Below are 24,050 nucleotides of genomic sequence, written 5' to 3' on the forward strand. Positions count from 1 at the left end.
CGTGAGTTTCCATGACTGAGCAGGGATTTTGAACCTGGATCTCCTGAGTCCTAGTCCAACACTCTGTCCAGGACTCAAGTTTCTTGTCATAAGTGAAAATGCCTTGCAATTTCTACCATCCCAGGAAACAGGAGCAGCTCATGGACTGAGCAAGGGGGCACTGGCTCCCCCCCAAATTCTGGTGAGTGCTCGCTTTACTTCAGGTCACAAACCCCAGAGTTTCATCTCTGTTTTTCAGCCAGAAACTAAATTACTAACAAAGATATACATGAATGTTCCCCCCCCCCTCACAATAGCCTTTAAGCGGGCCATTTCTTGGTTCACATCGAAAACAACCTAATGATGCTTTTGAAGTAGAAGCATCGGCCAACAGGGCACTACTGTTGCTCAGGGTCCACCGAAATGTGTTCACAATCCTCACAGTCTTCAGGAAGAATCCTTGTGTGCCTGCCTGCCTGCCCCCATCAGGGCTACTCCCCTCTGCGGAGATGTCACAGCCGTGATCCAGTCCGGCCTGGCAGGTCACTGCAGCAGACCAAGCTGTCCTCTGCTGAAGCGAGAAAGGCAAAGCTGCCATTTGGACAGGATCTGGTATTCATGTTGTCAGTTCTGACTGCTTGGGCCTGCGTCGCTGTTATGGCTGTTGTTGTTACGGCTGTTATTACGGCTAACAGCATTTCATCTTAGTTTAAAACTTGACAGTGATGATGATTTTAACCCCACATTCCTTTCACCTGACCAAAGCACAGATAAGACTAAACATATCAGCTCTTACATGTAATTTTTTTTGAGGGCTGGGGGGGTACTGCATGGAAGAATATGTCCTCTTCCATAACTCTCCAAGTGGTTCCCAAGACTTTTCACGTAGCAGATTGCAAGCCGAATTTTAGATGCACCGGGCCAATTGGAATTGTCAGTCCCGACTACAATGGGGCCACCGAAAGCATGCGCCTTGTTCAGTTTCCTCTTATGTAAGCCTGCTGATTCAATGGGTCCCCACTAGCTGGTGCAGACAGCTGCGTTTAGCCCACACACAGAGAGCACAAGATAGCCTCCTCTCAAGGTTCATTCAAGAGCATTTCCCTCCTTTGTTCCCATTTCAAGTGTTTTTTAACAATGAAATCTACTAAGTGGGAAGAGGCACCTATTCTACCTTAGTCATTTTCACCACTCCATAGACTTGAATAGATCCAGCAGATATCGGTTGCAGTTAAATCACTCTTCTCCATCCTGTTTCTAAACTTGGAACGTTTCCTGTATTTATAAAATTGCAATTCTTAGACTTTTTCTAAATTCCCCCAACACTTTTTGAACACTTATCAAACTACCAGTCAGCACCTTTGTATCAAATAAGATAAATGTCACTCTTTATTGTATTGCCAAACTATAACTGCGGCAAGAGGTGAAACATACAGTTAACCATGTGGTGTACAAAGCAGTTCTACAAGGTGAGCTGTTCTGAATGGGGAAAAAACGATAGAGAGGAAGGCAGGGTTAAACAGCCCTGTCACTTCAGTCCCACACAGCTTTTAGGAAACTAAATAAATGTTATAAAATGGACTTCCCACATAATATGTAATTTGGCTCCTAACCAGATTATAAATCTGCTTCTTCCTACTGCTTCAGGTGGGAAGAAATGCAGAACTTAACACCAGGGGGTGCTCAAAGCCAGACAAATGGTGGAGGAGGGGGGGATATAGCAAGTCAACACATTTCTTCCGTTTCTGCTGCTATTGTGTGTGTGTGTGTTGGCTGGGGGGGGGGGGGGAAGGAACAAAAGAAAACAGGTTTCTTAGCAAATTAGAAGATTTGATGAAAGGGACGAAAGAGGGGACAGTAGATGCCAAACAAAACTTAAATGAAGTTGTACAGACTTTAGAATCGTCTGTATTAGACATGACACCAGGTAATATGAATGTAGTAGAGAGTTATCCAGTGACCCATGCAGCTTCCAAAATTAAAAAGCATTATGACAAAAATCTTAAGGAGGCAGAGATACTGAAACCAGAAAATTTTATGGTGAAAATATGGGAAGTGAAAAAAATGGATATTCTGTCAGATGGGCTGAAAGACTGTTCAATTCAAAAAGAAACTGAACGATGGGATGTATTGTATAAATGGCAGCAGCTACCAGACAATGTTGGAATAACATAGAATAAAATTAAAGTTAAATGATAAGATAAAAACAGGAGGGTAATCAAATTGTGAAAAAGCAAAAAGTTGATATGTATTAGTAATATGAATTGATTGGATGATGTTATACTTTATGCTCTCCTATCCCCCAAAACCTTTTTTCCTTTCCTATCCCCTCTTTCTTTTTGTACCCTCTATCCCTGTTCCTAAATAAAAATTAAAAATTAAAAAAAAAAAAAGAAAAAAAAAGAAAACAGGTTTCAAGTTCTGATTTGCATTTTCTCTAACTCCATGAAACTCATTATACATGCCAAAAGCTCCATATTCAACCAAATCTGTAGGCCTTATGACTATGACATGTGGATACCTGCCTGCTGAAAGAGCAAGCCAGAGACTCTGGAAGAGACGTGGCTTCAGTGACCTGCATCACTCATTCATCCTCCTGATAATTAGGTGGAAATAGACGTTCACTCAAGCTAAGGAAATACACACAAAAGGGCCTTGCTTTTATCATACAGATGGATAAAAGCAACTTCTTTTTCTTGTTAGATGTTCACGATCTGGCAATGTAGACATTCTTAAAAAGGACACCTAACCCTGCTTGTGGTTTGCATCCACATACACTCAGTCCTACATATGTTGCAAAGCCTCTTGGCTGCGGTACATAAATGGCACCCTTTTTCTCCGGCCGGAACCACGTCCCTGGTGCACTTGAAGTCTTTGGAAGAGGAGTAAGCCCATGGCTGGAACTGTGCTCCACTTCTGCAAACCATCCTTTCTATGAAAGCAGAAGAGGTTCCTCTCTTTGCACTGGCCAAAGGCCAACATTCTCACAAAAGACCCTCCTGGGAAGAACAGCTGCAGCACCCCGACCGCTCCCCACCCACCCCATCCCTATGAATTCGTTCCATTCGAGTTGATGTCACAAGGGAAGAAGCAGAAAACAGGAAGGGAACCCGACGCATTGCTGTCGTGTGTGTGTGTGTGTGTGTGTGTGTGTGTGTGTGTGTGTGTGTGTGTGTGTGTGTGTGTGTGTGTGTGTGTGTGTGTGTGTGTGTAAAAGTATACAAATAATACAAAAAAGACTTAAACAGGTATTCTATTAAAAACAGTAAATAACATCAATACTAAAAACAGATTTAAGAGCAACAGAACACAGCCCTCCATTTGGACTGCAGGCCAATTCATGAAGCTTCAGTTGGCTCGTGCCAACGGGGGAAAATACCAGAGCTTAGAAACATGACTTTTGTTGGGCTACAATTTCCAGAATCCCCCAGCAAATGGCCATATTGGCTGGAGGATTTTGAGAGCTTTGTTGCCCAAGATAAGCAGTTTCTGAAACTTTGGACCAGAGTATTTTCCTGTCTTTCTCCTACTCTGTACAGACCCTAAAATATCATCTGCCTGCTATTTGCCTCTAAACTAGGTCTGTCCACTCTCTTATCACAACTACAATTTCTCTTTCTGTTTGGGCTCTATTTTTCACTGTTTTCTTCAATATTATCCTACTGACTATACAAAGTAACTGTGTAATATATTTTCCTCCGTCAGCAGAGCTTTTGTTTTTAGTGGTATTTCAAGTAACTTTTTTGTTATTATTATTATTTCTGTGACCACCTGTATCAGTCCCTTAGGGTCATTGCTGGAAATGTTCAGATGACTTCCCTTAAGATGCACAGCATGGTACAGGGGTGAAAATTACTCCTTTTGCCTCCTTTCTGCTCACATCCGTACGAACGACAACTGCAATCCTTAGTGGTACTGTAGTTTTAGAAGAGGTAGCCACATGGGTCTGCTAGCACGTCAGGCAAAACCAAAACCGAAATAAAAGAAGACAAAAATATTGTGGCACCTTAAAGATTAACTGCTATATTTTGGTGGGAGCTTTTGTGAACAAGACCACTTTTTCAGACTGTGCATGCACACTCTGGAAAATCTGCTAGAAATATGAGCTTAAGCCAAGCCTAACAGATTCCAGATGGAACCAGGACCAGCTCTATCATGAGCGAGACTGAAGCAGCCACCTCGTGAAACTTATTTGGGATACAGTATTATGAAAGGGCAGCATATTATTAATTACACCATTTGTTAGTATTGTTTTTTTGTTTGTTATTGTTTTATTTTTGTCTTGTTTTTATTTTTGTTTTATGCTACGGAAAGAGATCTGTTGCCTTGGGTGCTGGACAAATTGACCAGCTTTGGATAACATGTGCCAACATTGTGCAGTGAGGCAGAGAGCCATTTGGTACCCCACCTCTGGCATCACAATATCTTGCTACACTGTGTCAGAGTTTTCTGCTTAAAAGCTTGAGCAAGAATCTAGTGTTGCAAATCTTTAGCCTCGGTGCCCGTGAATTTGAATGGGGACCACTTACACAAGCCAACTCAAAACCATGTCCACATTAGGAAAACATTATGTTAGGGCTTGGACGATATGGTTTTGAGAACATCGGATTGCTTCAAGTCATGCAGCAATTGTCCTAAGCCCTGCAAGCCCATATGGCGGACATGGGGAGCCGAGAGAAGAGCTACAGTGTCGGCACAGATGGCCCAGTTCACACAACAGAAGGAACCCTCTCTACCACAACATGGCATAATCGGCTGCTTCCATACGTCCTGTTTGGAGATAAAATATGGAAATGGTAGTGCAGGAATGTACGGCTGTATCCCCAAATTGCTCCTCTTTGGGTGTTTGACAGAGAACATTTCAATTTCATTCTAGTTCATGTGGTTCATTAAGTGGTTATTATAATCAGGACAACTTTGGGCAAACCAAATACTGGACTGCTGGATTGCTCAGTGGCTTCAGTGTCTGGCTGTGGAGCCAGAGCTTGGGAATTCGATTCCCCCACTGTGCCTCCCCTAACAGGGTCTGGGCTCGATGATCGAAGTGTCCCTTCCAGCTCTGCAGTTCAAAGATTATATATTATTATTTGATGGGGAGTTCTGCTAGTTACGTTTCCATTAGCCAAGAAGGCAAACAAAATGATTTGAGAAATCCCTGTCCAAAGTGTTCCATCAAGGAGAGAACCTTAAACACACAGCACATACAGCACTTAAATGCTGAGAAGCATTTAAGGGAACATTTTTACTCTACACAGTTGTGGCAGTTTGATATCGCTGTAATTCTCATGGCTTCATCCTGCAGAATATGTTGTTTAGAATTTTCTGCTAGAGCGCTCTTTCGCACACCCTGAACTACAATACTAGAGCGCTGTAGCAGAAAACTCCGGGTACATGGAACATCAGGAAGAATTCTGTGAGGGCAGGACCTGTTTGGCAGTGGACAAAGAATATGAGAAACACAGTTCAGTAATATTTAGAGACCCATGTTTGGGAACCAATAGCATCAGGCTTGGGTGTTTTATAATTAGGCAGAATGAGCAAGTCATCTTAGGTTATCAGTTACTGCTAGAATAGGAACAGCAGCCAAGGGGCAGAAGTCAAAACACAGGCAGGCCGCTTGGCTCATTCTTAAGTAGGCTTACTGCCCTTACGGCATTGTTTCATCAACAGAGCTGGAGTCAGACTCATTTGCCACTCCACTCTGCTTCTAAGTGTGGCCCATGCATTAAGTGTTCAAACCTGTACAGCCAGGCACCATTGTTTTGAGTTGATAGAGAGGCAAGCTCCAAAGTGTTTTCCTACTGCTAGCTCTGCCATGATTATGCTGTGAGCCTGTAAAAGTTTAAAATATATGAATCCATTCCCTTTTCCCAGGAAGAGTTTGAAGTCATGGTGAAGAGTGATTGTGGCAAAAATGCAGGCACCTACTGGACAGAGACCATGACGTCACCACAAAGACGTGAGGTGCCGCCACCCCTTCCTGAAATAAACTTTTCATTCATTTTTCATGCACGTGCCAGAGTATCCTCACTCTGCCATGCCAGCCACACAACGCTTGTTTCCTGCATTCATGGGACCACCCACACCTTCAGTTCTGCTTATTCCCACGCCACATTTAAGCTTGTTTTTTTTTTTAAAAAAAGGAGCACAATTTTAACCTTCATTATTTCTTTGTCCTTTTCTCCTTCTCTTTCTTGTGAATGCAGATTCATTTATAAACCTGCAATGAAGTGCTGCATCTGTTTTGATAAATTATGCACTTTTTAGAAAGGAGAGGAGAACACGGGAACTAGGTAATCCTGAATCAAATGCATGGGTTACTCTGCAACTTCATGGCACTGTCACTCCATTCCTTTTTCTGTTTCCAAAAATATTTTTTTAAAAAATAAGAATTTAAAAAAACATCTTAGACACGAACCCCTACTTTCCAGCACTGAAGGGTACATTCTGTTTCAATTTTGTAGGCAGCCTCTGCTACCACCCCCAAGCAGTGCAGCTACTACTCTCTTCCACGCCTGTATTGATTCTTCCCTCCTCTCCACTGCGCTCATGCGCTAGCATGGAATCTTCAGCAGACTTGGATGGGGTGGGGGGGGTGAGGGGGAATCCAGATGCAAAAACATACTGTATTTCACATTTTCACCAATGCATGTAAGAGCTTGAGGTTTTTTTTAAATCCACAAACAAACCAAAATAAATCTGGCTATCTCTCATTGCTACAGAAGTTCTAATTGAACAGTGGTACAATGTAACAGGGAAAAACACAGGGCAGGGTCGTTAATAGATTATGTATCAAATGTTACACCCTTAAAATGAAAAACAGGCAAGGTTGACAGTTGTCTCCTTTCTACATTACGTGTGGTGTAAGAGAGAAAAACAAAGCCAGAGGGATGCGAGAAATTTCCAACAAAACCTACAGACTGGGTTGAATTGCAGAACGTTGAAATCCTTCTTTCCACCTCTACAGGTATGATCCATTCTATTAGGAAACCCTGGTTCCTTTTAATTAAAAATATTTTAAACAGAGTTCCGAAGTGGAACTATGACAGTACCTATGGACTCTCAGGGATCCTACCATGTTTCCCCGAAAATAAGACAGGGTCTTATATTAATTGTAGCTCCAAAAAAAACACATTAGGGCTTATTTTCAGGGGATGTTTTATTTTTTGTCATGTACAACAATCTACATTTATTCAGATATAGTCATGTCATCTTCTGGTTGCTGCACAAGGGTGGAGGACATGGTTTCACTTAACTGGGGCTTATTTTGGGGGTAGGGCTTCTATTACGAGCATCCTGAAAAATCATACTAGGGCTTATTTTCAGGTTAGGTCTTATTATCGGGAAAACGGGGTAGGGCTGAGCAGAAATCAGACCTCACCTCACCCACAAGCACATGACGTTTGGCCTCTGCGTACTGAACATGGTGACACACATGGGGAAATACATGCCTCCTCTCTTATTGTGTTACTAGCAAGAAACCAATATAATACCTTTGGGTGTGCAAGTGCATGTGTTGGTGTTCCCAGCAGGAAGAGCCTAGAACAGCTACATTTGGACTACAACTGCCAGCACGAAGCAGGACCTACTAACATTTCCATGCCCTTCCACAGGACAAGCATCAAGCGATTCTTGAAACATGCAGTAACACAAGGGCTAGCACTCCCGAGGAAGAGATCCATAAAGGCGCTTTTAAGGCGGTTCAATTATTTAAAGCGTTCGCCTAAGTAGTTCCCCCCAGAGCAGCTCTTTGGAACAGCGAGTGCCTGGAAACCGTGCATGTCTTCATGGCTCTTTCTCTGCACGTTTTTGTTATGAAATGCCCACACTCACATGCACATTGCCTATCCATGAGCAATGAAGAGTTCAAGGCAGTCTCCCTGCAAGTGGTTTCCTCCAGTGGAAACAGTGCCAGAGTGTTTGTTTGCAAGTGCACCAGCTGAGAAAGACTGCTGAAATTTTAGCAGGCTGGCTGACTCAACCTGGCCCGTAAGCTTCCACCGCAGAAGCACACAGCTCGTGGAAGAAGTCAGATCAAGACTCCGGGGACTGGAAATGACGGGGTGGGGGGACAATTTTACCACATTGCCTATGCAAAGTGGCTGACTACTCCTCTGACATGGATTCTGGCACATCAAGGATGGCCTTTCTGATTATGATTACGTTACCCCTCCCCGAAAAATAATTACAGCCACCTGACTACTTCATTTATGTGTTTATTATTTCAACTGATATACCATCCCATAACACAAAACGCTCTGTGAGAAAGGGAGTGAGAGTGGTCTCCCTCTCACTGGAGTGCTGTCCCTCCTCCGTACAGCCGAGAAGGAGGGACAAATCCTGCCTTGCCTCATCCCCTAAGAGAACAGAGCAGCAAGGGATAGAAACGAAGGAAATAAAAGGAAGAACACAAAAGCTAACCGTTGAAGGGACTCAGGGAAAAATGGCGGGAATAGAAGACAAGAAGAGGGTGGAGATAGAGGCGGAGCAGAACTGTTGCCGCCAGGTTGGGAGTCAGTCCGGATGGAGGATCCCTGGACCAGAGCGTGGGAGAGTAAGGAGGAGGCAGACTATAAGAAAAGAAGGGAGATTCCCCCCCCCCAAGATCATTTTATTGGGGAGAGGCAGAAGCTGAAGAGTGGAGGAGAAAGCTGAGAGAAGAAAAGGAGAAAGTGGAGAGAGAAAGAAGGGAAAGGCTGGGATGGAGAGTGAACGAAATGAGGAGGATGGGATACACAGGGAGAGCCCTGGAAAACCCCACACACATCTTGGATGTCCCATGTGGGTGGATGGCCAGGATGACGACATCATGCCCCTGCTGGAAGCTGAAGCAGGAGGGACAGTGAACCCGAACTTGTCAATGGATTTGGCCTGGTCTATGGAACTCTAAGTGAAAGGAACGCGTTCCTGGATGACGAATGGAAGCCCCTTGCTGATCTGTTGTCAGAAGGAGAGCAACGCTGGAACCATTTTGTTGATACTGGTTCTTTGTTGAGTTCCCCAATAAACATCACACCTGTTTCTAAACCACAAAAATCTCCTGGTTTCTTTGCACAAGGGAAGGAGCCGAAAATCGAACCCTCACACACTCTCTGGGCAGTTCACAGAATAAGCATACAAACCACTGAGAATAATACAGTGTAATATACAGATACCTATCATTAAACAATAAAATCAATCAATCAATCATCTGAATTAGCTAGACTTGTCTTTAGATAAATAAACAATTTAAAGCGACGCTGGACATCACAGGGAACTAGCCCTAATAAAAAGCAGCTTTAAACAGCTCTGTTTTAACTAATGTATTAAAACCTTGAGAGGGAAGGTGTCTGGGGAATGTCTGCTGGAAGTTTATTCCAGAAGTGAGGGGCCACAACCAAGAAAGCTGGGGTCCTGATATTTACTCTTTTGGCTTCCTTTGGTGGCACTTTTTTAAAAACATCCTGGACTGAGAAGAGCAGGTGGGACCAGTAGCTGTTTTGTAGGAGACGTTCCTTAGCTATGGAAGGAGTTCCCAATCCTGTTTATTGGGAATATCCCGATCTCCTGAAATTGTGCCAATCCAGGATTGTCGGGTTCATCCCTGCGAGGGCTCCCATCCCTTGCAGAGAGGCACAGAAAGGGCAACTTCCACGAGATGCAGAGACTCTTTTATCCCTGCAAGACCAATGGGAAAGCAAGACTCTCTGCAGCCTCATAAGGCAAGTCCTCTTGTCACAGAAAGTGACAAATACTGTACCACAAACAGGGCTTGCTGGCAGACAACAGTGGCTCAGTCAGCAATTCTATGTTTTTTTTTAGGAGAACAAAAGATACACACTAACTCTATAAAGCTCCAAGCACATATCCTGTGTAGGTGTCCCATAAACACAACTAGCAGATTTTCCCTCCTGTGGATTTCATTCATATCCTTCTTTCTCCACAGCTATTAACAGCAAAAAAAAAGAGAGAGAGTGATCTGGATGATGGAACAGAATCGGCAGATGCAAAGAAGCTTCTCTGTTCCCTCCCAGAGATCCTTATGTTATCTTGAGTCTAGAGGCGGGAAGAGGAGGCAAACATGACATACAAAGCCAAATACACGAGATTCCTTTCTCCTCACAGGGACAATCAGGCAAAAATTCTCCATTTAAAGATCACTGAGATGCATTCGTATGTACACGGGGTAAATGTTATGTCTGTAGGCACAAGCCATTCCATAACTCCAAAGTCAACATCACACTGGGGGGGGGGGGGGAACACGGACGACGACCCATAGTGGACAAGTTATTTTTTTTCCACTGCCAAAGCAACAAAAAGTCTTATTGTGACACCTTAAAATGCAGGCAAGTTTTATTTGGCATAAGGTTTCTGATGTGCTCTGATGAAGAAGCTACAAAATGGCAGAAAGCCAAATATGACTTTTTATCCTTTAAGAGACCAGTCTGCTTTCCTTGAAGCACAACAATATAGCATTCCCTACTCACCTTTTTTCTTCTTTCTGGTGGCTAAACTGACAACCCAATTTTGGAAACTACAATCCAAAAAAAGTCATTTCACCACACTTCGCTAAAAATAACAGAACAGCCTTTCTTTACACCATCTCCTTATACACGCCTACTTAATGCCTGGTGATCTCATTGGAAGTTACTTCTACATGAGAGGATACAGGATCGAAGCCTTCAAAGAATCCATGCCTCCCATTTCACAAACTCTGAAAACCACACTGGTAATGATTCAAGTTTTACTTGCCAGATGTGTACTGTATTCGCAGCCTATAGAAAGAGCTTCATCTTTCAAATGTTTCATACAGTGCGTATCTATTGAGGTCATATATAATATTATTTATTATTTGAAGATAAAATGGTCCCATCTCAGGCACTTGTGCACACATGTACAGCTGTCCCATAAGGGGTGGCTGCATCTGGCAAACTGAAATCAATGTGCTTGTAGGTATGAGGGTGGGAACGAGGGGGGAAGGAGGCAACGTCCTAAATAAGCCATCTTTTGTCACATGAAAATACAGCTTGTCCCTTTAAATAATCCCACAGGGCTCTAACCAGGGGCCTATTTCCCCTTTTTATAGCAAATTTTGGTGGGTGTGTTCCTTTAAGTAAACCTCCTGGAACTATAAATAAAACTCTGCAGAGCGGTAATGATAGCTCTGTAGCTGTCGAGGTCCACACCAACTCCCCATTCAAAGTCCTTATTCACCACATTGTTCCCCCCTTGCTCTAAAAATAAATCTCAACACTGCCTGGAAGCCGTGTTGCGGGAAGGCAAGCTAGGAAGAGCCACTGATAGGAGCTAGAGCTGACGATGTGCCTCTTTCTGCTGATATTGCTCCAAAATTTTTGCCCCAGCTTTGGCCTGTGGAGGCGGCAGGTGAAAAGGAACCTCTAAACCCCTCGGCTTGCAACGGCCATGTCTTTCTTTGTAGGAAAAGCAAGTTTAAAAGGTTGTGATCTGGACACAGTTCATGTGCTGGACAAAGGGGTGAAGGAATGTCTTCCCAAATTTTCAAAGAGGGTACCCCCTCCTCTTCTCGACAACTACTTATACAACTACTGATCCACATTTCTTTTCGTCAGTGAACATGTCGGTATGTTTTGTTTTCTATTTTTTTGGAAGAGTGCAGAATGCAGCAGGAAACCAGGAGCCGGAGAGAGGGAAAGACAGACCGACTCCTATGAGAAACAGAAAGCAATGTCTGCCATACAATCTGGCATGACGGGGCAACCTCACATGGAAGGAAGCAGGTTATTCTGGCTACAGGAGCATCACTAACCTGCCCTTTCATAGGGTGTCAGTCTTTTCACATCTAGGACCTCTACCTTCAGCAGAGCAACTAATTTTAAGATCTTGCACAGCCTACTTCTAGGCAGTCACCTCTAAGCACTATCAATCAAAAGGCACTATGCAGCTATTTGGTGTTTTAATCTTCAGAGAATTTTCTACGGTGACAAAATGATGGAAGACACAATAGGGAAATATGGAAGAGTTACAAATGGAAGATAAGACTGCCTCACACATTCTATGAATGAAGCAGGCTGACTGTAACGCCTTGCATACAATCCCTGAATTACAGCAGTCCAATGCCATTTTTACTGTCTTGACTTCATTCTATGGAATCATGGGATTTGTAGTCTTGTGAAATACTGAAATCTATCTCCTATAGTTTAGGGGAGTACCCTAGCAGTCCCTAGCAAAGAATATGAAGTTCCTCATCAAACCACAAACCCCAACTACTGCTCTCTGTATCTTATTTTTTGCGAATAGTTATTTTTATTGTTGTGCATGGGGTTCTTTCCTGCTGCCTTTTAAAAGGACAGTGGTGCCTCGCTTAACAATTTTAATTGGTTCCAAAAAAAATCGCTATGTGAAAACATCGTTAAGTGAAACGCCATTTCCCATAGAGATGCATTGAAAACTGGATAATCCGTTCCAATTGGAACGGATTACCATCCTTAAGTGAAAATCCCCATAGGAAAAAACGTTAAGTGAAACCCATTGAAATGCATTGAAGCCTATTTCAATGGGGAAAAAAAATTCACAAAAAATTCAAAAAGACTCAGAACAAAGCCAAATTAAGTTAACGAAGGTTTTATTAGGTGCACTAACGATTCCAAGCATTTTAAACATGTTTTTAAACATTTTAGAATATTTTAAAAATAGCAAAAACGGGGCTGTAAAAAAGAAAGTTAAGCGAAACAAGGGGACCTAAAACTGTCATCGTTAAGTGAAGCATGGTCCTGAAATCGTTAAGCAAAAATCACCCATAGGGAAAATTGTTGAGTGAAGCATAAGATCACTCCGAAAAAGCCATCATTAAGTGGATTTTTCGTTGTACGAAGCAATCGTTAAGTGAGGCACCACTGTATACGGTGATTTTATGCTAATCTTTTTTTTATATAGTTTAGCCTTTGAGAACAATTTTTTTTAGATTTTAGATTTTTTTGTAGCTACTCTGAGAGCCATGGCTGAAGAGAGCAACCAACAAATAAAGAGTAATTCTAAAAACTGTAAATGCATGACCCATTACTGAAATAGTGGCAGTACCACTGAAAATCTGCTGGATCTCTCCTTAAATAGTTATGATGTTCAAGCAAAGCTCAAAGTGTTGCCTTTTTCTTCTTCTCTTTTTGGATGACAACTCTCCAAATCTTCCAGCCAGCGTGGGTGAAGGATTCTGGGACGCATCGTCCCAAAAAAAGTAATGCCGCCACGCTTTATACAGTGCAAGGATGCAGAGGGGTGGATCTTTATGTAGTTCGATGTACCCATCTACCACACATGCACTGTCAAAAGCATCAAAGCTCTGCCGTTTCTCTCCCTCACCTTTACCAGAAGGGGTGGGAAGCTCAAAGCTTTGTAACAGCAACACCTGTTATCATGACCCAGCATTCCAGCTTTGCAAGGAGGGGAAACTCCAGCCTGCAGGCAGGCCTAATCTGCTCCCCAGAGGTTCCTGAAGCTTCCCAGCCACCACAAGCCCTTCTCACATTCTCACACCCCTCCTTCTTGCATGCTTCCTGGCAGGAAAGAGTTAATCTGACATCTAATTAGAATAGTCTGCAGCTTCATCTAGACCAGACTTTGTCTTCAATAAGAGCCAGCCAAACACTCATATGCAGTGGGGGGGGGTTGAGGAGGGGGTGGCTTTTCCCCATAGTTTGTCCCCAGCAAACCAATCAAAATCTAAATGTATTATCCCACCCACCCCTTACATAGCTGCTTTTAATGGTGCCTCTGCTTTCCAGAAGGATAGTGCCTAGCATGACTGTCTTTCACCCTTCTCGCGTTGTCTATTTGTTCTGGAAGAAAGAAGTACATGGGAGAATCATATGATAATTACAAATGGAAGATGTTAGTTGTGATTGCACAATGAAAGCCTCGTCAAGAAAGTTTCTTTCTTTCTTGAATACAACTCAAAATATTGCTCAGCCAGCCCAGCCACTGACCATGTTGGTTTAAGGATTCTGGGAACTGCAATCCAAAGAAATAATCTTCTCTCTTAAGCTCTGGGAGTAGCAAACCTGGTTGGTTAGTCATCAAGGCCAAACAGGCATGAAAAGCATTTTCAAATTGTAATGTGGGCTCCCTCAAAACCAGTTGAAAGTGGAGAGGCATCATAAAGCAGACTGACAAAGGTGAGAAAAAACATTTCAGGTGAGCTATTTTACAAGCACCTTCACAGCAAACAAAAGTGATGCAGACTTCACTCCTACAAGCAGGTTGGTGCAGACACGTCCTTCCTCCCTGTGGGATCAGCTTTTATCCTCCTTAATGAAAACAGGAGATCGCTGGCATGAGGATGAACCTGGCCCCAGAGGCTCATTCTGCATTCAGCTGGACAGAGCAGAAATCCTCCAAATGGGGGCTGGCATTTCTTTAAAAATAATCAAAACTTCAGGGGATCTAAAGACTTGCACCTCTCCCCCTTTAGAGAATGAGCTCATAAGGGTTTGTCAGAGATGGCGCAAGAACTCTGTGAACCTTGGAAGCAAAGTGGCTCAAGCAAAGCCCAACAGCTGCTTTGGTGACACCAGGAGGAAAAGGTTCCGTGTCACCGAGACCCTCTACTTTTTTCCAGGACTCAGACCTAGAAGGGCCATTTTTTCTAGCTCATGTAAGTCAAACAGACAAGCCCCTTCTGTTTCACTCACTAGTATAGTCCAAACTCTGTTTTGTTTTCCAAGGACACTAGCAAAGTGCCCAACTAACCTACAGGGGCATTTGTAAGACTGCAAATACAGTGGTGCCTCGCATAGCGATGTTAATCGGTGTGGCAAAAATCGCCGCTAACCGAAAACATTGCTATGCGATTTTAAAAACCCCATTGAAACGCATTGAAACCCCTTCAATGCGTTCCAATGGGGTAAAAACTTACCTTTAAGCAAAAATCCTCCATACGGCAGCCATTTTCGCTGCCCGGTAAGCGAGGAATCCATCCCAAAAAAGAGTGGGTGGCCATTTTTTTCCGGCGGCCATTTTGGAACCACCAATCAGCTGTTGGAAAAAAATCGCTATGTGAAAATTGATAAGCGAAACAGCTTACCGATCATCACAAAGCGATTTTTTCCCATTCAAAACATCGTTATGTGATCGCTTTTGCGATCGCAAAAACCTAATCGCTATGCGAATTTGTCATTAAACATGGCGCTCGTTAAGCGAGGCACCACTGTACTTCACCAGGATCAGAACAGGCACCCAAGGAGACTCTACCTTTTGATCCTGAGAAAATCCCCTCTCTGAACTCTGGAGCTGCTTCAGAAGGGAGATCCTCACTGGCACACCAGCACAGGATTTCCCACCACTGCACATAAGGGCTGTAAGCAAAGGGGTTTTCCCAGAAGCCACAGGAGGGAAGGAAAGAGTTAATTCTCTCTCCCCCATCTGCCCCAACCTGTAGGATGGTTACCTTCCTTCTCATAGCCAAGGTGATGCAATCTGCATGCTTTTTAAAAATGCACATTAAATGCAAAGAATATCGAAGATCAGGCATTGTTCAGCCTTTACCATACATGTAACACTGCAGCAGGAGACCAAAGTGCAGATCAGACATCAGAAAAGGTCAACAGCCATACTGGCTAAGTTGTAATCCCAGAAAAGTAACTTTTCCAAATTCTGAGATAGACAACTGATTTTTAGTTAGCAGCACTGTTTGCCTTGCCTGTCCACACCATATACCAAGATCGATGCCTGTATGTGCGGCAAGCTGCCCAGCTAGAACAGCAGATCAGCTGGAGCTTCTGTGAAAACATGTCTAAGGGTGCGAATACACTGGAAAGCCGAATCACTCTGATTTGACTTGCAACCTGTGTTACGTTTGAAATCGCAGTTAGTGTTGACACAGGGGCTGCCGATTGATTCGGGAGTTCATTGTTTATATTGCATGCGATGCAATTCACATCCCAGCTGAAAGCTGTTGTTAGCCGCTCAGAGTGGTATAATTATACCAGATGGGCGGGATATAAATCAAATAAATAAATAAATAAATAAATCCCTCAACCCTTTTTCCTTCCTTCCTCTGGTCCCACCTCTGCCAATCCTTTAATGGAGCTAAAATATGGGAAATAATTAATAATAAACAAGGAACTAGCAGTCAGGTGATCTAGTGCTAATCTCATATACAGTATATAATAATAATAATTTTTTTAAAAATTGATGGCCGATTCAGGGAGAGGAAAGAATGCAGGATATATCCCCTTCCTCCCAGTCTTGAACATCACACCTCAACTGCCTATGTCAGCAAAACGCCACCTACAGACATGTTCCCTCTCTTTACAAGAATGTATAATGGCTAACCACATGTCAGTTGTGAATCGTTAGTTTGAATTGTTCCAGCCTGAAAAAGTAGAAGCCCATTCAGCCCGGGGGGGGGGTTGCTGCTTTGGGAAGCTGATTTGAATCAGCCACTGTCTGATGTGGTGAGGGGAAAAATCCTTTGAATTCACCCATTTTATAAGTGGGGCCAGTCCTGTGGTATCTGACCATGTACTTGCAGCCTAAGAAACAGGCAATAAGAAGCAAAGACTTAAAAACAAACACACACACACACACACACACACACACACACACACACACACACAAGTCCCAAAACACACTGAAGCCGTAACCCTCCACTCACCTAATTTGGAGTATTAATCCCCACAGAGTTTGGCAGGCCACTGTCTGAACAGTTGAGTGGAACATTGCCATGTAATTTGCCTTGGGCTAACAGTAGCCATTCTCATGGCCCCACTGCTGTCCTCTTCAACTGGATCTTCAGTTCTTGATTCTTACCACGCAGCCATAAGGGCTGAAGTCCCTTGAGCACAAACAATTTTCTCCCATGCAGGCTGACTCAAAAGCAAACTCATTCAAGGGAACTTGTACCCTGGCAAGTACATTCAAAATTCGATTGCCCTTATTTATTTATTTATTTAATTTATTTGATTTGATTTGCATCCTGCCCATCTGGTCTATGCGACCACTCTGAGCGGCTAAAAAGCAAAGCAAAGCAAAGCGTGCTGCTTATAGACTGCCCCATAGTGCTTCAAGCGCCCTCTGGGCGGTTTACAAGTGAATGATGCAGGCTACACATTGCCCCCCCCCCCCCCCGCGAGCTGGGTTCTCATTTTACTGACCTCGGAAGGATAGGAGGCTGAGTCAACCTTGAGCCTGGGATTGAACCCCAGGTCGTGAGCAGTTTTGGCTGCAGTACAGCGGTTTAACCACTGCGCCACGAGGCTTACATTGTCTGGGTGGGACGGCAACTCCATTCATCTCCATTGGCTATCCTGGCTAAGGCTGATAGGAACTGCGGGCCAAGGACATCTGGAGGGCCACACTTTGCCTATCTCTACCCTTAATAGTTTGTATCTACGCTGCCTTAAGGGATCACTGCTTCCCCTCTCATACCAATCCGGCTCCTCCCAAAGATCAGGAGAAGAGACCATTCTCTGGGTCCCATATCTAAGGTGAGCGCATGGTTGCTTCTTCTTCCTCTTCTTCTTTACAATTAACATTTAATTAATTTTTTTATTTGCAATCATGAGAGAGTGAGGGAGGAGGAAAGGAAATCTGATTGATGAGGACAGCCAAGCTGATGCCAAGACAGATGGCCTTCTTAGTGCCTGCACCAATCCTATAGAAGAATTTCCCCATATAGTACACATGGTCTTTTTCTTGGATGCCTTTCACCAGCTGGTGAAAATATTTCTATTCCAGCTGGTTTTGAACAAGTTGTCTGCCCTTAGTTCCAATGTTCTTTTAAAAACAGTCTCTTTGTGTTTCCACGGCCTTTGCAGTTCCCTGCATTTTTCATTGAACATATTATCTGATTATTCTATACCATGGTTTCAAATGTGAGCTGCTCTGAGCAATGCATTCTGAGCAGACACCAGAATGCTGGGAACATACATTTCTATAATGCTAAAGTAATAAAATAAAATATTATTATATATATTTTAGATATTTCATACACTCCATCCTTATTTGTTAGCTGTGAATTTACTCCAAAGAAATAAATTTCAAAGAACTGCTTTTCAGGGTTATGTCCTCAAAAAGGAGTGTACCAACCAAGGCGCAGTCCAATACATGCTGCAAACACTCAAAGTAGCAAGCAAAGAAGACACCACGAAGCTGCTTTGAATGTAGATGTAATCGATAGTAGCTTTAAACAGAAAGGGCTTTACGGCTTGCCCATGCAAGAGAGGCAAGGTGCCTGCCTGCCAACGAGGATGGAGCCCCATGCGCCTGCGACCAGTCCGTGGGAGGCTGCATCTCCTGCGCATCTGGCAAGCTATGCGATCTTCATAGCTAGGGCCTGAAAATATAGTGTATGATGCTATATACAATATAGTATACTGCATACTTCATGTACTGTTCTCCTGCCCTCCCAATTTAACACAAAACAGAGAACAAGGAAGATTGAGATCTTCTGGATATAACCCCTGTCAGCATCTCCAGTGGTACCCAGCACCCAATATCTTGCATTCCAAGATGGCCAACAGACAAGCCATCCTTTGAACCTTGGAGGAAGGCAATTTCAAGTCAGGTTCTTCTTTTCTGAAGCCACCTTAAAGTGAAATCTCCCTACATCACCAAAACAGACAGACAAAACCTAACCAATGCAAGACAACAATTATATTGTATACTTCTGGTTTCATGCTGATTCTTGTTCTATGTGGTACAACATTAGAACTCACATGTGGCTACACTGGGCTTGTTTTTGTTTGTTTGTTTCATCCCTACTCATACTCTTTGCATTCTTCTTCTTGGGAAACAGCCACAGAAATACGTATCTTTGCAACCTATCGGGCACACCTCTGAGACACATGAAGAGCAACGGTGCTTCTGAGAACTGTGCCAGATCAGCATCTTAGCAGTCCAGCTTTCTGCACATTACACAGAGAAATAACTACAGCTATTTCATGCCTCTTGGAAATCTGTCAGGCAATATCATGTGAGAAAGAAGTTCTCAGAAGCTGAGCGTTGCTATGTTGCTTTTGGACAACAACTCCCAGAAACCATCAGTGGGGGGATTCTGAGAGCTGTAGTTAATTCTATGAAATACAGGTGGTCCAGTTACTCTATCATGACACTGCTGGTATGGAAACATGCTAGTCCCAGTATTTTCACCATCTTTCTTGTGACAACACAAGCCTAGAAATAGGAACCAACATTAGGGGTCTGCTAGGATTCACTCTGCCACATCTTTCTTGAATCAGCCACACAGCTGTACCAGAGGGCAGAAGAGACCACCCCCATTGCACAGTTCCGACCACACCACCAGTAGCAAATCACCACCAATGAAGGTGAGCTACACCTGATTTAAAGTGATTTTGGGGTGCACACAACAAAGTCATGTGCACTCCCAAATCCCCAAAGGAAGCCTTTGGTCAGCAGTGATTTGCCACTGATTATGACATCATCACCACTGTGCAAGTGGAGCAGTACCACAGGATTTCAGCTGATCCACAGAAGGCCACAGAGCTCACACCACTGCATTTTAGCTGAGGGATCTCTCCAGTGCCCATAACTTGCAAGGTTAACTTGCAACATATTAATCACAGTGGGAAGCAAGCAAGCCACATCAAGTGAGAGCAAAACTTCTTATTGGTCACCTGGTCACTTTCTAGAGCCATTCTACCAGCTCCTAATCTCCCTATTTACAAATGGAGAGCATTAAAGCACTTAGCAGAATTGCTATGACTACTTAGTAGCCCAGGGGTTCTACCTAAGGCAGAACACCAAATACTACTCCCACTTTGGATGCAACACTAGCCTAGTTATTTGATTGGTCAAGGTGGAAATATCTCACCAGTGTTTCTGCTTGGGAATTCCATTCCAATAATAATAAATGCAACAACAGTGATTAACTGGAATTTCATGACAGCTCAAATTAGCTACCTAAAGCAACTGCCTCAACTCTGCTTAACAAAAAGACTGGCCCTGTTTAGTTAGCAAGTCCAAATAAACTATCTACAGATTCTTTGCAATCTCCTTCAGCCACCATTAGTTCCTGTCTTGTCACGACTTCCCTCCCTTTATCTACACCTGGTTAGCGGCGTTTTCTTCCCATAATGTGGCGGATGCCTCTCACAAAGAGCAGCTAAGCACGAATAACTGACCCTCTGTGCCAGCTTTGCTGAGCAAAGTTGGTGGGAGAGTTGGCACAAAATCCTGAACAGAGCTTGAATTACAACTCTCAGAATCCCCCATATTGGCATGGTGTCGTCTAAAGCCAGACCTTTTCTAAGCTCCGCTCCTGAGCCCTGGTACCTCTCTTTGTATAAGTAGTGTGGACCAACCTACACAAAAGTACTCAGGGGTAAGAAGCCTCATTGCAGTCGATACAGTGAACTCGGGGGGGGGGGAGGTGGATACAGAAACACTGACTGAAGGGCCACCCATCCTCTCCTGTTGGCGAAGTAATAACGGAGATGGGCCATGGAATGTTTAACACTTACAGCTTGCAAACCAGCTCCCCTCAGCCTCCACCCAACCACATATACCCACACCCTTCACCATGACATGTAAAAAATTGACTTCGGCTCTCTTAACTTCAGCAGGCAAAGAAGACAGCAGAGCAGCCAACACCATTTATATGACCCAATAATTGACATTTTCACAAAACAGGCGAGGTTCAGCTAAGACAGCAGCAAAAGCACAAACAAGACTGGCCCTAACCATTTTGGTAATTCAAACCCCACCCTCTTCTCTCCCCCCCCCCCAACTGTATCAAGAGCCAGCATGGTACAGGGGAAAGTATGTTGGACTCGAGAGACCTGGGTTCAAATCTCACTCAGCCATGGAATCTCATGGGGTTGCATGTCCCACAATGATATGCTACTTCTTAAACATCTCACACCTTCTCTCTTACACACCCAAGCACTATTAGGATGGTCATAAATTGAAAGCAACTAGAGGGCACATAAAAAACAGCAGCTCCATCACAAGATCCAAGAAGTGCATTTGGCTATAGTCTCCTGACCTAGCAGATGCAGGTGTAAGTCACCAAGCCCAGCCTATTTTTGTCCCTGCTGCAGGAAATCCTAGGGCAAGCTTCTCCGCTGCCGGACATTTTGTTAGCATCCAAAGAAGTCTAGAGGGGTACTTCTCGGTGCTTTTTATGGGACAGCTATTCCCACAGTTTGGGGGGGGCAGCAATTCTTGAGCCTGGCTAGTACTTATGTTAGGGTTGCAAAACCTGTTTGGACTACACACATCCTCCCTCAACAGGAGCCATGCCGTCTGGGGTAGACCGGAGTTAAGCATTCAGCAACCTCTGAAGGGGATTGCCTGCTCCAACCTAGAGATTTTAGGGAGGGCAGCTTGGAGAGAGAAGGTGGTCAGCCCAGCACCACCCTTCTCTAACCCCTGGTCTTCTCCTTCGAAGTTGACGACAATAAGCTAGATTTGGCCCTGAAGGCCTTTGTGGACTCCTGACTGAGGAGATGGAGAGAAGGATGGGGGTCCAAAAGTACTTCCTAGGCCTCAAAGGCTTCCATGATACTTTGGTGGCACAAAACCTGGGGGCTGAGGGTGGCATCAAGTCATGCTGTGGAGGCCTCTGACAGAAAAGGGGGAGGGCAGAACCTCATTTCAGAGTGGCTGAAGGAACCCTTTCTCTTGGACCACAGAAGCCAATTACAGGGCCCATTTCTCTCCTTCCCTGCCCCAACTTTACATAACATCGACCCTGCCCATTTTGAGTGGGCAGACGGAGGCCACAGGCAAGCCTAACATTGCCGGTACAAATGGACTACAAGGCACTAAAGATCGTGCTGAGATAAAGAATAGATTTTTCCTTTTTTTTTGTCAGCCCCAAACTGGTTCCTGTCTAAAGCTTGCCTTTTTTTTCGTTTAACCTCGAAAAATATCTCACGGATCTCGTGGCTTTTCTTCTTTTTCAGGCAGAGGACATCAAAAGCAGAAACGGTCTACAGTATTTAGCATGGGGGAAGAGAAACACACACCCCCTTTTTTTTTTTTGCAATCCGTCGCCTCCGCTATGCCGCCCATTTTGTATGCGTTTTGTTTCCTCCGACGCACTTTCCTAAGTTTGCGATGAACCCAGATTCCCCCCCCCCCCCAAATATAATGCATCCCTATCTTTCGGTTCCCTTAAAGGGAACAGTGGTATTATCTAGCAAAATCCAGCCTTTCCTCGCCTTACCTTATGCACGAGGTGTGCATGTGTGTGTGTGTGTGGATGCGGGTGGGCGGGAGAAAGTTTGATGAAAACGAGATCTGAACTTTCAAGCCCGTGAACTTCTGGAGGGAAAGCGCGGACTCCGCCTGGGCCACTCAGACCCGCCGCGTTAAAAAAAAAACAAAAAAAAAAACCCACCAAGGTCTCCCTCCCCCCGCCGTTTTCTCTCTTTCCCCCCCTTCTGTCTCCCCAGCTCTCCCCGCCACTACTTTGCCCTCCTCCCCCTCCCAATGTCTAGGGCTGATCATGACCAGGCGACGGAAGACCCGGCTCAGCCGCCGCCGCCGCTTCGCCTTCCCCCTTGATCCTGACCGCAGACATTGGGGCGGGGGGGGAAGCAGGGGGCGACGGCGGCGGCGACCTCCCCCTCCCAGCCACCTCCGCGCGGGGGCCTGGAGGCGTGCGAAGAGACGGACGGTGGGGGGGGGGCTGAACACACGGGATACAGGACGGACACCTCCCCCGCCCCGCCCCGCCCCCGGCAGGCAGGCAGACCGACCGACCCACCCGCCCGGCGATGCTTTAAGCAGACAGACAGTTCAACCCCGGGGTGCAAAAAAAGAGACTTACTCGCTTTGATCTCTCGCTGGCTCTCGCCTGGGCGGGGCGGGGGCGCTCCTCGTCCGTCTGGAAGGCGCTCCGCTCGCTTTCCCTTTGTGTGCCTTCTCCCCCCCTCCCTTCCCCTCCCCCTCCCGGGTCGCGCTCGGTGTCACTTAGAGAAGAGCTGGGGGGGGGGAGAAGAAGAGAGATTTTTCTTCCTTCTGCAACTGCCGGGTCCCCTCGCCCCGCGGTTGCAAGCTCAGAAAGACGCCTTTCCCCCCGCGCAGAGATGGAAGAGAGTCCGAGGCGAGAGGAGGCGGCGGCGGCGACCGAGGTCTCCCTTCGCGTCACCCGTTTGCGAAGAAGCGACTCGAGGGGCGCCCAAGAGAAAGTTGGTGGCGCTCTTGGGGGGGGCGCGGGCGGAGCCCCGGCAAAGGGGGCGCTTTCTCCTTCCTTCCCGAGCAAACCTGCCTTTCTCGGCGGGGAAGCGGGCCAGGAAGGGCGGCTCCTCCTGCTGCTGCTGCTGCCGCCGCCCCCTCCCTCCCCGGGTCCCTCTCCTCAACAGGCCGTCTCGCCTCCCCCTTCCCGAGGCTCCTGGGACCCGAGGGCGCGCAGTGCCTCCCGCTGTCCCGCGCCGGACCGGAGTGGGCGAACCGTGACCCGGCGAGGCAGGTCGGAGTTGCTGCTCGCCCGTGTGAACCCTCGCCAAGAGGGGCGGCTCGAACCGGGGTGCAAGGCGCTGGCGCCCGCAGGAGCCCACCCTTGGCCAGGCCCCTCTGGATCCGGGCCCGGCTTCAGGGGGGGCTCCCCCACGTGTCCCCCCCCTTGCCATCGGGCACCGAGATTCCCCCCCCTCGCTCCGAGTCCGTCTCGCTTCCTCTCGCTCTTCTTTCCCCTTATACCGAAATTTATAGGCGCCTTGCCTCGACCTCCCATTTGTGGGCAGTTTTCAGGAAAGAGAGGGGGGGTGGGTCCGGTCGAGGCCGACGGTGCCTCCCCATTGGCTCTTGGACCGAGCCCAGAACTCTTCTCATTGGCTGCCAGCCCCGAAGATTGATTTTCCTTCTTTCTTCTTCTCCCCTTTTTTATTTTTTTGAAGAACGGTCTTGGATATCACAGGGAAGATTTTGCAGACAAGCTCGCCAAGTACCAGACATTAACCCCCAGCACGCCGGACACACGACGAGGCGGGGGGGGGGGGGAGAGGCAGGCCGGCTAGGAAGCGGGGGCGCGCATCGGGGCAGCCCGCCGTTTTCCAAGGCGCACGACGGAAAGCGCTGCCTCCGTCTCACGTCCGGCCCACCCACACCCCCGAAGGGGCTCTCCACCTGTTACCCCCGACGGCCCCCTC

At 45.6% G+C, this 24,050-nt stretch overlaps 1 long non-coding RNA gene across 1 annotated transcript in view; it reads right to left on the reverse strand.

Moving 5' to 3' along the window:
- LOC110081763 (uncharacterized) overlaps positions 1–22,870 on the reverse strand; it is a 42,477-nt gene extending 19,607 nt beyond the window's left edge. The window contains exon 1 of the long non-coding RNA XR_013542313.1: positions 22,730–22,870. This is a non-coding gene — a long non-coding RNA (uncharacterized LOC110081763). The remainder of the gene's footprint in view (positions 1–22,729) is intronic.
- Positions 22,871–24,050: the final 1,180 nt, after the last annotated feature.

This window comes from Pogona vitticeps, chromosome 2 (genome assembly GCF_051106095.1).
Source record: "Pogona vitticeps strain Pit_001003342236 chromosome 2, PviZW2.1, whole genome shotgun sequence".
Classification (NCBI taxonomy): Eukaryota; Metazoa; Chordata; class Lepidosauria; order Squamata; family Agamidae; genus Pogona; species Pogona vitticeps.